Source organism: Carassius gibelio, chromosome A25 (genome assembly GCF_023724105.1).
Source record: "Carassius gibelio isolate Cgi1373 ecotype wild population from Czech Republic chromosome A25, carGib1.2-hapl.c, whole genome shotgun sequence".
Classification (NCBI taxonomy): Eukaryota; Metazoa; Chordata; class Actinopteri; order Cypriniformes; family Cyprinidae; genus Carassius; species Carassius gibelio.
Window position 1 is genome coordinate 15,539,263 of NC_068395.1, and position 14,041 is coordinate 15,553,303.

Consider the following 14,041-nt stretch of genomic DNA (forward strand, 5'->3'; position numbering starts at 1 on the left):
AGGCCCAGTTTGACGACGGATTTGCACATCGTTTATTTCTTAAGGATAATGCAGTCGCAACGAAAAAGGGTCACGATCGTGTGTTGGAACCGCATGCGATGAGTAAAACTGCTTCAAATATCTCTGTGTTGTGAACTTAGCTATCGGCGCGTGAGCACATCAAGTAAACAACATGCGATGTTGTCATCAAACTGCACTTTCCACATGTACAGCTTAAAAAAAATAAATAATAAAAAAAGACGACATAAAGTGGATCTTAGTCATTTTCCAAAACCACTAAGCAAATATATACAGTTTTAGTACATACCACATAGAGACGCATTTGCTGATGCTGCTCTTGTTAAATTTCAGCCTCTGGATCTGTGTCACAGCTTCCAAACGCTCTCAACGCAAAAGCCTACTGGCGCTCGTGATTCTTTAGCTCCGCCCACACGTCACGCCTCTAGGCGCTCATGTTTTTCCGGGAAAAATCGGTACAGACTGTCTTTCTCTTATAAATATAATAAAAATAAAGACTTTTTGGAGTTATGAAGGGTGCAGTACTACTCTATAGGTACTCAAGATTAACAGGATATTGAGTGAAAACGAGCATTTCACCCCCCCTTTAACATGATTAGCAAAGTTGCTAGCTTGTTTCTAGCATGATTAGCATGTTTGCTAGCATGTTGTTAACATGTTTCTAGCATGATTAGCATGTGACTAGCATTTTGCTAGCATGTTTCTAGCATGATTAGCATGTTGCTAGCATGTTTCTAGCATGATTCTAGCATGATTAGCATGTTGCTAGCATGTCACTAGCATGTTTCTAGCATGATTAGAATGTGATTAACATGTTGTTAGCATGATTAGCATGTTGCTAGCATGTTGTTAATATGTTTCTAGCATGATTAGCATGAGACTAGCATGTTGTTTGGACCATCAGTGGAGTCCAGACTGAAGATACAGGAGATTATTACTGTCAGAGTTTCCACTATCCAAACAGTAAAGCTGTGTTCACACAGTGATAAAGAGTCGTACAAAAACCTCCGTCAGTCAGAGTCACAGTGACTGCACTGATACAGCTGAGAGATACTGCAGCTGCTGATGAACACAATCACACACAACACTGATCAACACAAACACTAATAACACAATACAAACAGATGGAGTTTATTGTGATACACTTTGAGGTTGACTTGAAGAAGCCCCATTTGAATGTGTAAAATCTTTAAGTTTAAAGGTTTTCTTGTCACACAGACAGCAAAAAGTCAGACAGGTCATCAAAAACTCAACATAATTCAACTCTGAACATATTAGACCACTTCAGAACCCATCAAACCTCAACAGACCACCATGAAATCATATTAGACCCTGTTATGGCAAATTATGGCAAACACAAAAGTGTTTTTTTTATCTCATATTTGCTTTTGTTATTTTAACTGAAGTGTATTTAGTGATTGTGTAGTTTGTATATCAGCTCATTCAATATACTTTTCACTTGATCTGAGCTGCAGTTTGCAAAATTTCACTTTAAAACTGAGTGTAAACAAAAGAAAACATAAGAGAGCAATATCTAACATGAAACTGTATGAAGCTCAATTTCACTCCATTGAATGAGGAAAGAATGAGCTCCAGCACAGCCCTTATGAAACAAAAATATATGTCCATATATTTATGATCAATATATTCCCATATGCAAAGAAAATGTCCTTATATATGAATGATCAATATATTAAATGTTTTAATGGTATATTGAAAATATTGAGAACAATATATTGTGTTACTATATTACAATATATTGAATAATACATAAGGAACTGCTGCTTTTCATATATTTAAAAAATTGTGACAATATATTATAATATATGTAATTAAATATTTAGTATCATGCAGGTCATGATTTACCTTCCTTATATAATCTAAAACACATTTTAATTATTTCACATTCATATATAAAACATTATATAATTTATATAATCTAAAACACATTTTAATAATTTCACATTTATATATATAAAGCATTATATAATTTATATAATCTAAAACACATTTTAATTATTTCACATTCATATATAAAACATTATATAATTTATATAATCTAAAACACATTTTAGTTATTTCACTTTCATATATAAAACATTATGTAATCTAAAGCGATTTAACTAAGGTTGAAAAACATTCTGTTCTTTTAAAAAAGGTTATAAATGAAACTGTATAAAAAATATACTGAAACCGACTGTTTCAGATAAAACAAGATCCATTTTCTTTTAGAGAGCTGAAGGTCCCAGTGCTTGCACGCTACAGTGCACACTCGTCGGAATTTACTACAAAATCATAATATCTTCAAAGCCATTTTTTTATTAAAACCAAACGTATCTCACGCGGGAGTACCTTGTTTTTGACAGTTTTCTGACGGTTCACCTATGAATTACGGTTGGTGCGCGGCTAGCATCTCTTGTACCCCTCTCTCTCTCCCTCTCTCTCCCTCTAATGCCTGTGTACACACATTCGTCTCCAAGTCTTATTTTCTTCTTTTAATGAATATAAACACATTATACATTCGCAAACAATATAAAACAAAACATTTACAATAGTTTTAGTCATCACTAAAAATATATATTTTACCAGGATCGGGGAAAAAATATATAATCGATCAAAGCCTGTTATGCTATTTTTTACAGTCTATGGCGACTTTAAACCATATTTCATATCACCCCGTAATTTTCTTCAAGTTTTTGCTGTCTTATTTTATCTGCTGGTAGAGATATAAAAATAAAAATAAAAACTATTCATTGATCAAAGCCTGTTATGCTATTTTTACAGTCTATGGCGTCTTTAACCCATATTTTATATCATCCCCGTAATTTTCTTCGTGTTATGCAGATTATGCAGTCATCTGCTGATAGAGATATTTTAACACTATATTCATATAGTATGTGTTATTTGACTTAATATCAACGCGTCTAATGTCCCAATCACCGCCAGACTGTTTTGTATGAAAAAATACTTTTATTTTGAAAATATGACGACATCCTGTGACGCGTGCTTAGCTTTCCCTGCTACAATGCTATGTATAGGATTTCAGAAAAAAACAAAAACCAATTCAGCTCCGTTAAATCGATGTTTTGCCATCGCGTTATCCGTTTGTCATCTATGAACACGACATCGCGGGGGTGTATGCGCTCCCGGTTAGGAATGCACGGGTCTACCGGTCTTAGTGAAACGGCTTCCTCCAGTGGAATTCATACGCAAGGCATATTAATAATTATTGTATCAGCCCTAAACCCTTCCAACGCAGTAAACGGAAGTATAACTGATCTTTTTCAAAAAGCTGTTTAATTATTTATTTTAACCGTACACCTAAAGTACCACCACACAATAAAATGCTGCATGGACGTACATTTTTAATTAAATTTAGTTTTTTAAGCGATCTATTTTAAACAATAAATAAAATATAAAATTATATATGACGGCATGTTACTAAACCGGAACATACATTTTAAACGTGTTTATCAAACTTTATAAAACACATCGCAGTAACAGACATGTTACTAAACCAAAGCAAATAATTTATCATTCATTTTTTTAATCATGTATTCAACCAATACTTATACAACATATACAAACACGTTTTAAACATTTTAAACAAAAACTAATCATAAACGCAGCCTTCTCAAAATTACAGACATGTACAATCATGCTGATCACATATTATGGATATTCAGACTTTTAGCCATTAATACGTTTTAGAATAATGAAAAACACAGACGTCTGAGGGATGCCACAATATCTCCAGTCCCCCAAAACCCACTCAGACTCCAGGGGTTAAAGAATATGAAAATAAATAATTATATAATGACATCATCATCCTAAAGCAATTCATTAAACAAAAAAAAGTATTCAACATATAAGTTAATCAAACTTATAAAACACACCATACTCTTCTTTTTTAAAAAAAGATAACTTATTTTAAATGTGATAGCATAGCATATACAATAAACATTTCTGATGATACATATAAAAATTATCCCTTACAGTTATAGACCGGTGAGAGATGTCCAAACATGAATGAAATATCCCCAAAATAAAATAATAAATAAATAATAAAAATGATTAAATCATAAACAGAATCTCACAGGTCTTCGTAGTGAAATGTATGTGAGACCTGAGGGGCTGCTTCACGCACACCCCGCGCAGGCGAGGGGGGAGTTCCAGACCGCATGATCAAAGTGTACATTAGAATGGATAGAATAGTGTACATAGAATGGTGTACATTATTTCAAAGCTAACATTAATGTAATGTTTTTTAATAATCAGTACCCCCACTACATCTGATGTCCGTTGATTCTTAATTCAACAAAATGATGATATATATTGCCTAAAATATTTTATATTTTTATATAATCTAATATTATATAATAAAAAATTATTTATATCATATTATATCATATCATATATATGATCATATTATATCAGATGTGTCATGCATTAATCACTTTAGATTCTTTAAAGTTCTTATTTTTAGCACCATCTTCAAAGTTTTCATACCATCTCTCTCTCTCTCTCTCTCTCTCTCTCTCTCTCTCCTCACCCCCCCCCCCCACACACACACACACTCTCTGACTCTCCCTCTCTCTCCCTCTCACACACACACACACTCTCTCTCTCTCTCTCTCTCTCTCCCTCCCTCTCTCTCTCTCTCTCTCTCTCTCTCTCTCTCACACACACACACACACAATATGAAACATGATGCCAAAGTCTTTCTGTATGTTTTAAAAATAAAAAATAAAAAATATTGATTTAACTTTAAATCTATGCTGAGGAGCTCGTTTGTTTGTCACAGTATATACTGTGAAGTTTAGATTAAGTTGTTTTATCTTTTAGAAGAAAGACCCTCGATTGTATTCAACCATTACAGATGGTTCAGGAAAGACCCACGCATCCTAGAGATGTAATTTATGTGCGTTGCTACGGTCGTAAACCTTTCACATATCTACGGTGCTTTCAGACACAGAGCAGGAAAGACATTTGCAGGCCCTCTGCTTAGCCGTCCCAAAATACCTCCATTTAAAAGCAAAAATATTAAAATGACCGCCTGTACATCTAACAGGCTGTAGTTCTATTTTATATGTTTTGTATTAAAAGTACTATCCATATTATATTCCTTATTTAAAACAATATATTTAACCGACAGTATCCCCCCAACGTGTGTTTTCCATCAGTTGTTTGCCCTTCAGCCTTATTACGTAGTGCTTTTCATTTAGCATACTGTAAGATCCCTTTACAATAGTGTAATGAAAGTTAACTTTTCTTAAAGTTTATAGTTGTATTTTACTGTATCCCCATCCTTCTATCCTGTAGATTGTATGCGTACTGTAAAATAACAAATATACATCTTGCTTAAAGTCACTAAAATAATTACACCTACAATTTGAAACGTGTTTAAACACATTGTGTGTCACTAAAGCAAGGCACACCGTCTATCGTCTTATTTTTTTAAATAACCGATGACAAATCGTCTCTTCATATAATTTATCCACCTGAGTGCTTTTCTCACACGAGTAGAAAACTCTTTCTCTTTGGATGTGTTTGGCAGAAACATAATTTCTACATCAGAAAATTTTTTAAATGTACGCTGAACTTTTCTCATTCGACAGAAATACTATTTTCAAATTATTTACCCGGCCTATAACACTCGGTGTAAATGTTCTTACCTAGAACAGAAAACATACGCTTTGACTTTTTTGTAGATGCCAACAGATTATGTCAAGGGTGTTTCACATCTAAGAATCCCGATGTTTTGTAAATCACATTTTTCTTACACCTCGAGATTTAGCCGTATCAAGATTTTGGACGGCCGTTCACAATTTGTTTGTCGGACCGTACGTTTTTATGTGATCTTTGTGTGGCGTCATCGTAATAGGAATAAATGAAAATTAAGAAATTAAGTTACAGTTTTTCACTTTGAGATATTTCTTTTAGCTCAACTTTGTGTCTGTCCAAAAAAATGTGATCGCATGAAGCATCGACGCAAAAATGAAGTCTAGCTGTTTTGCCCTTAAAACTATTACAACCTAAACAAATCAAACAGTACACTCGTTAAAGTTTCCACACTCTTGTGAGATACATTTTGTCCATAACCTTTTGTGTATTCGAGCGACCAAATCACTAAGAAAGAGAGTATAGTGAGAAAACTAACGTTTACAACGCATATAGAATTCAGAATACAATTGTTAAAGTATTTTTATTTTTTTGTTAAATGTTGATTTGTAAATGATATTTTTATTACTCCGTTAGATTTAGTCATCGTGTTCGGATAGCCGATGACACAATTCACATTTTTATTTTTAAGACTCCTTTAAGTCCATGCTAACTCTCGCGTGGGAAAGAGAGCGGGGTGAGCGCATTCTATTCATTTAAGAAAAATTATTAAACATTTGACCTAACTTTTTTATTATTTTGACAAAACACGACATGATGACATTAAACAATGTTATCATTTCCTACGGCCATCTTCTTCGATTCAAATAAAGCAACATCTCTAAAATTGTCAATGTGTGACTCGTAAACATGTATAATTTATTTATTTATTTATTTTTACCAGAGATAGTCGACCGATCTGTTGACACGTTGTTTTGCAGTTTTCTGATGAAGAGTTTTCTCTGACTGCGGTCAAACATACACTGCCTGTTCATAGGAATTTTACAGCATAACAATATCGCCCCTACATCTAGAGCTCTTGTTCATATAGCCGATGACCGTATTCACATTGTTTCAGCATTTGCCGCTTGACATTAAAGAGTAAGCCTATGCGTACTCCCCTTTGGTCGTAAGCATCATCATCTACCGTGCGCTGAGATTTTTCTGCTTTGTCCACTTTTGACGGATTTGCTAGAGGGACTATGTCGCCTTGTTGTAACGTGATTACGTTTAAGATCCATAAGATTGCACTACATTCACCTGAAAAGGTTATAGATATAGTCTGTTATACAGGAAATGTGTATCAGAATAACAATTACCTAACAGTGAAATCCACTCTTCTAAACTATTGTGAAAACTTTTAATGTTGATCTGGCCCACCAGCCGTGTATCTTTTTCATTGTTTTTTAGATAAAGACTATTCTCAGAGTTTGGTCAAACAGACAAAAACATGAACAAAATAGAGTACAAGATGATTAAATGATTGTCAAGAGAGTGTTTAAACTGAGATTGTGATGCACTTTAGAGCTTTTTTCTTGTCTACCTGTTTCACAAAGACAAATAATAGCCACTACCTCGACTTTTAAAATGAGCCTTACCATCTTCTGTTATGACTCTTATACTTAATACAAACCCATCTACTACACTAAAGTTAGACATTAAAAGTCATGGATGTCATGGATGTGGTATTTTCATCGTATGCATCTCTAAACAGTATTTCAATAAATAAATCGCTGTAACATCTAAATAACCCGCTATTCTTTAAGAAAACCGCGAGGCAAGCAGTTTCTGACATCTATTAATTCACTTCATTTTTTTCACCACAGCAAATGTTTTGTTTAGCATACATGTTAGTCAGTTACATAGGCGTCACGCATGAAGTTTATAGTTATTTAAAATAATTATGATAGAGTTACAGGTTTAGGTTAGTGGGGTGCCTGTAAGTGGTGAAAACTTCGAGCATCGGAGACGACGGTGTTACTCAAACAGCCCATATCTTTATCTTTTAACAAAAACTGTCGTATTACACGTTACTAAGACAAAATCTGTAACAGCGTTCATTAATATGTTGAAATGAAAATAAACATACAAAACTTTATAATGACCGTGAGTTCAATATAGCCTAACACCGCATTGACAAATGTTTTGTTCTAACGCTTTCGCCCAAAAATTGCGAGATTTCTTGACTTTGCCGTGTTTAACGGACGCTAGAGCGAACTGTAAACCACACACTTTCTCATCGCATTACGCTAAGAAACTGTACATGGTTAAAGCTATTACACCATAAACTGTCTAAAGTTGTTAATGTACAAGCACAGTAAACTATGTAACTGACTAACATGTATGCTAAACAAAACATTTCCTGTGGTGAAAAAAATGAAGTGAATTAATAGATGTCGGAAACTGCTTGCCTCGCGGTTTTCTTAAAGAATAGCGGGTTATTTAGACGTGACAGCGATTTATTTATTGAAATACTGTTTAGAGATGCATACGATGAAAATACCACATCCATGACATCCATGAATTTTAATGTCTAACTTTAGTGTAGTAGATGGGTTTGTATTAAGTATAAGAGTCATAACAGAAGATGGTAAGGCTCATTTTAAAAGTCGAGGTAGTGGCTATTATTTGTCTTTGTGAAACAGGTAGACAAGAAAAAAGCTCTAAAGTGCATCACAATCTCAGTTTAAACACTCTCTTGACAATCATTTAATCATCTTGTACTCTATTTTGTTCATGTTTTTGTCTGTTTGACCAAACTCTGAGAATAGTCTTTATCTAAAAAACAATGAAAAAGATACACGGCTGGTGGGCCAGATCAACATTAAAAGTTTTCACAATAGTTTAGAAGAGTGGATTTCACTGTTAGGTAATTGTTATTCTGATACACATTTCCTGTATAACAGACTATATCTATAACCTTTTCAGGTGAATGTAGTGCAATCTTATGGATCTTAAACGTAATCACGTTACAACAAGGCGACATAGTCCCTCTAGCAAATCCGTCAAAAGTGGACAAAGCAGAAAAATCTCAGCGCACGGTAGATGATGATGCTTACGACCAAAGGGGAGTACGCATAGGCTTACTCTTTAATGTCAAGTGGCAAATGCTGAAACAATGTGAATACGGTCATCGGCTATATGAACAAGAGCTCTAGATGTAGGGGCGATATTGTTATGCTGTAAAATTCCTATGAACAGGCAGTGTATGTTTGACCGCAGTCAGAGAAAACTCTTCATCAGAAAACTGCAAAACAACGTGTCAACAGATCGGTCGACTATCTCTGGTAAAAATAAATAAATAAATAAATTATACATGTTTACGAGTCACACATTGACAATTTTAGAGATGTTGCTTTATTTGAATCGAAGAAGATGGCCGTAGGAAATGATAACATTGTTTAATGTCATCATGTCGTGTTTTGTCAAAATAATAAAAAAGTTAGGTCAAATGTTTAATAATTTTTCTTAAATGAATAGAATGCGCTCACCCCGCTCTCTTTCCCACGCGAGAGTTAGCATGGACTTAAAGGAGTCTTAAAAATAAAAATGTGAATTGTGTCATCGGCTATCCGAACACGATGACTAAATCTAACGGAGTAATAAAAATATCATTTACAAATCAACATTTAACAAAAAAATAAAAATACTTTAACAATTGTATTCTGAATTCTATATGCGTTGTAAACGTTAGTTTTCTCACTATACTCTCTTTCTTAGTGATTTGGTCGCTCGAATACACAAAAGGTTATGGACAAAATGTATCTCACAAGAGTGTGGAAACTTTAACGAGTGTACTGTTTGATTTGTTTAGGTTGTAATAGTTTTAAGGGCAAAACAGCTAGACTTCATTTTTGCGTCGATGCTTCATGCGATCACATTTTTTTGGACAGACACAAAGTTGAGCTAAAAGAAATATCTCAAAGTGAAAAACTGTAACTTAATTTCTTAATTTTCATTTATTCCTATTACGATGACGCCACACAAAGATCGCATAAAAACGTACGGTCCGACAAACAAATTGTGAACGGCCGTCCAAAATCTTGATACGGCTAAATCTCGAGGTGTAAGAAAAATGTGATTTACAAAACATCGGGATTCTTAGATGTGAAACACCCTTGACATAATCTGTTGGCATCTACAAAAAAGTCAAAGCGTATGTTTTCTGTTCTAGGTAAGAACATTTACACCGAGTGTTATAGGCCGGGTAAATAATTTGAAAATATTATTTCTGTCGAATGAGAAAAGTTCAGCGTACATTTAAAAAATTTTCTGATGTAGAAATTATGTTTCTGCCAAACACATCCAAAGAGAAAGAGTTTTCTACTCGTGTGAGAAAAGCACTCAGGTGGATAAATTATATGAAGAGACGATTTGTCATCGGTTATTTGAAAAAATAAGACGATAGACGGTGTGCCTTGCTTTAGTGACACACAATGTGTTTAAACACGTTTCAAATTGTAGGTGTAATTATTTTAGTGACTTTAAGCAAGATGTATATTTGTTATTTTACAGTACGCATACAATCTACAGGATAGAAGGATGGGGATACAGTAAAATACAACTATAAACTTTAAGAAAAGTTAACTTTCATTACACTATTGTAAAGGGATCTTACAGTATGCTAAATGAAAAGCACTACGTAATAAGGCTGAAGGGCAAACAACTGATGGAAAACACACGTTGGGGGGATACTGTCGGTTAAATATATTGTTTTAAATAAGGAATATAATATGGATAGTACTTTTAATACAAAACATATAAAATAGAACTACAGCCTGTTAGATGTACAGGCGGTCATTTTAATATTTTTGCTTTTAAATGGAGGTATTTTGGGACGGCTAAGCAGAGGGCCTGCAAATGTCTTTCCTGCTCTGTGTCTGAAAGCACCGTAGATATGTGAAAGGTTTACGACCGTAGCAACGCACATAAATTACATCTCTAGGATGCGTGGGTCTTTCCTGAACCATCTGTAATGGTTGAATACGATCGAGGGTCTTTCTTCTAAAAGATAAAACAACTTAATCTAAACTTCACAGTCTATACTGTGACAAACAAACGAGCTCCTCAGCATAGATTTAAAGTTAAATCAATGTTTTTTATTTTTTATTTTTAAAACATACAGAAAGACTTTGGCATCATGTTTCATATTGTGTGTGTGTGTGTGTGTGTGTGTGTGTGTGTGTGAGAGAGAGAGAGAGAGAGAGAGAGAGGGAGAGAGAGAGAGAGAGAGAGAGAGAGAGAGTGTGTGTGTGTGTGAGAGGGAGAGAGAGGGAGAGAGAGAGAGATGGTATGAAAACTTTGAAGATGGTGCTAAAAATAAGAACTTTAAAGAATCTAAAGTGATTAATGCATGACGCATCTGATATAATATGATCATATATATGATATGATATAATATGATATAAATAATTTTTTATTATATAATATTAGATTATATAAAAATATAAAATATTTTAGGTAATATATATCATCATTTTGTTGAATTAAGAATCAACGGACATCAGATGTAGTGGGGGTACTGATTATTAAAAAACATTACATTAATGTTAGCTTGAAATAATGTACACCATTCTATGTACACTATTCTATCCATTCTAATGTACACTTTGATCATGCGGTCTGGAACTCCCCCCTCGCCTGCGCGGGGTGTGCGTGAAGCAGCCCCTCAGGTCTCACATACATTTCACTACGAAGACCTGTGAGATTCTGTTTATGATTTAATCATTTTTATTATTTATTTATTATTTTATTTTGGGGATATTTCATTCATGTTTGGACATCTCTCACCGGTCTAAAACTGTAAGGGATAATTTGTATATGTATCATCAGAAATGTTTATTGTATATGCTATGCTATCACATTTAAAATAAGTTATCTTTTTTTAAAAAAGAAGAGTATGGTGTGTTTTATAAGTTTGATTAACTTATATGTTGAATACTTTTTTTTGTTTAATGAATTGCTTTAGGATGATGATGTCATTATATAATTATTTATTTTCATATTCTTTAACCCCTGGAGTCTGAGTGGGTTTTGGGGGACTGGAGATATTGTGGCATCCCTCAGACGTCTGTGTTTTTCATTATTCTAAAACGTATTAATGGCTAAAAGTCTGAATATCCATAATATGTGATCAGCATGATTGTACATGTCTGTAATTTTGAGAAGGCTGCGTTTATGATTAGTTTTTGTTTAAAATGTTTAAAACGTGTTTGTATATGTTGTATAAGTATTGGTTGAATACATGATTAAAAAAATGAATGATAAATTATTTGCTTTGGTTTAGTAACATGTCTGTTACTGCGATGTGTTTGATAGTTTGATAAACACGTTTAAAATGTATGTTCCGGTTTAGTAACATGCCGTCATATAATTTTATATTTTATTTATTGTTTAAAATAGATCGCTTAAAAAACTAAATTTAATTAAAAATGTACGTCCATGCAGCATTTTATTGTGTGGTGGTACTTTAGGTGTACGGTTAAAATAAATAATTAAACAGCTTTTTGAAAAAGATCAGTTATACTTCCGTTTACTGCGTTGGAAGGGTTTAGGGCTGATACAATAATTATTAATATGCCTTGTGTATGAATTCCACTGGAGGAAGCCGTTTCACTAAGACCGGTAGACCCGTGCATTCCTAACCGGGAGCGCATACACCCCCGCGATGTCGTGTTCATAGATGACAAACGGATAACGCGATGGCAAAACGTCGATTTAACGGAGCTGAATTGGTTTTTGTTTTTTTCTGAAATCCTATACATAGCATTGTAGCAGGAAAAGCTAAGCACGTGTCACAGGATGTCGTCATATTTTCAAAATAAAAGTATTTTTTCATACAAAACAGTCTGGCGGTGATTGGGACATTAGACGCGTTGATATTAAGTCAAATAACACATACTTAATGAATATAGTGTTAAAATATCTCTATCAGCAGATAACTGCATAATCTGCATAACACGAAGAAAATTACGGGGATGATATAAAATATGGGTTAAAGACGCCATAGACTGTAAAAATAGCATAACAGGCTTTGATCAATGAATAGTTTTTATTTTTATTTTTATATCTCTACCAGCAGATAAAATAAGACAGCAAAAACTTGAAGAAAATTACGGGGTGATATGAAATATGGTTTAAAGTCGCCATAGACTGTAAAAAATAGCATAACAGGCTTTGATCGATTATATATTTTTTCCCCGATCCTGGTAAAATATATATTTTTAGTGATGACTAAAACTATTGTAAATGTTTTGTTTTATATTGTTTGCGAATGTATAATGTGTTTATATTCATTAAAAGAAGAAAATAAGACTTGGAGACGAATGTGTGTACACAGGCATTAGAGGGAGAGAGAGGGAGAGGGAGAGGGGTACAAGAGATGCTAGCCGCGCACCAACCGTAATTCATAGGTGAACCGTCAGAAAACTGTCAAAAACAAGGTACTCCCGCGTGAGATACGTTTGGTTTTAATTAAAAAATGGCTTTGAAGATATTATGATTTTGTAGTAAATTCCGACGAGTGTGCACTGTAGCGTGCAAGCACTGGGACCTTCAGCTCTCTAAAAGAAAATGGATCTTGTTTTATCTGAAACAGTCGGTTTCAGTATATTTTTTATACAGTTTCATTTATAACCTTTTTTAAAAGAACAGAATGTTTTTCAACCTTAGTTAAATCGCTTTAGATTATATAATGTTTTATATATGAAAGTGAAATAACTAAAATGTGTTTTAGATTATATAAATTATATAATGTTTTATATATAAATGTGAAATTATTAAAATGTGTTTTAGATTATATAAATTATATAATGTTTTATATATGAATGTGAAATAATTAAAATGTGTTTTATATTATATAAATTATATAATGTTTATATATATATATATATATATATATATATATATATATATATATATATATATATATAAATGTGAAATAATTAAAATGTGTTTTAGATTATAGAAAATATAGAATGTTTTTATATATATAAATGTAGAACACACCGACCCCATTTATACACCGCTCATGAATGTAATGGGGGGGGGGAAGAAGCCGTATAACCACACACACACATAACCGTATAACTGTGATAAACTTCAAACAAGCTAACTGACACAAACTTCAAACAAACTAACGGTCAATAGGGTAAAACTTTCTGTCAAAACCACATGATCGATGCGTGGGGAGTCTTTCATCTTCCGTTTAAACTAGCCGTCAAAACCATGATTTAGAACTAATTAGGTCAATAGGGTAAAACTTTCTGTCAAAAGCACATGATCGATGCGTGGGAAAGGTCATAGGTTAACCCTTGAACTCATTTGTCCCGCCCATCCATCATAAGGTCACCGGAAGTTCAAC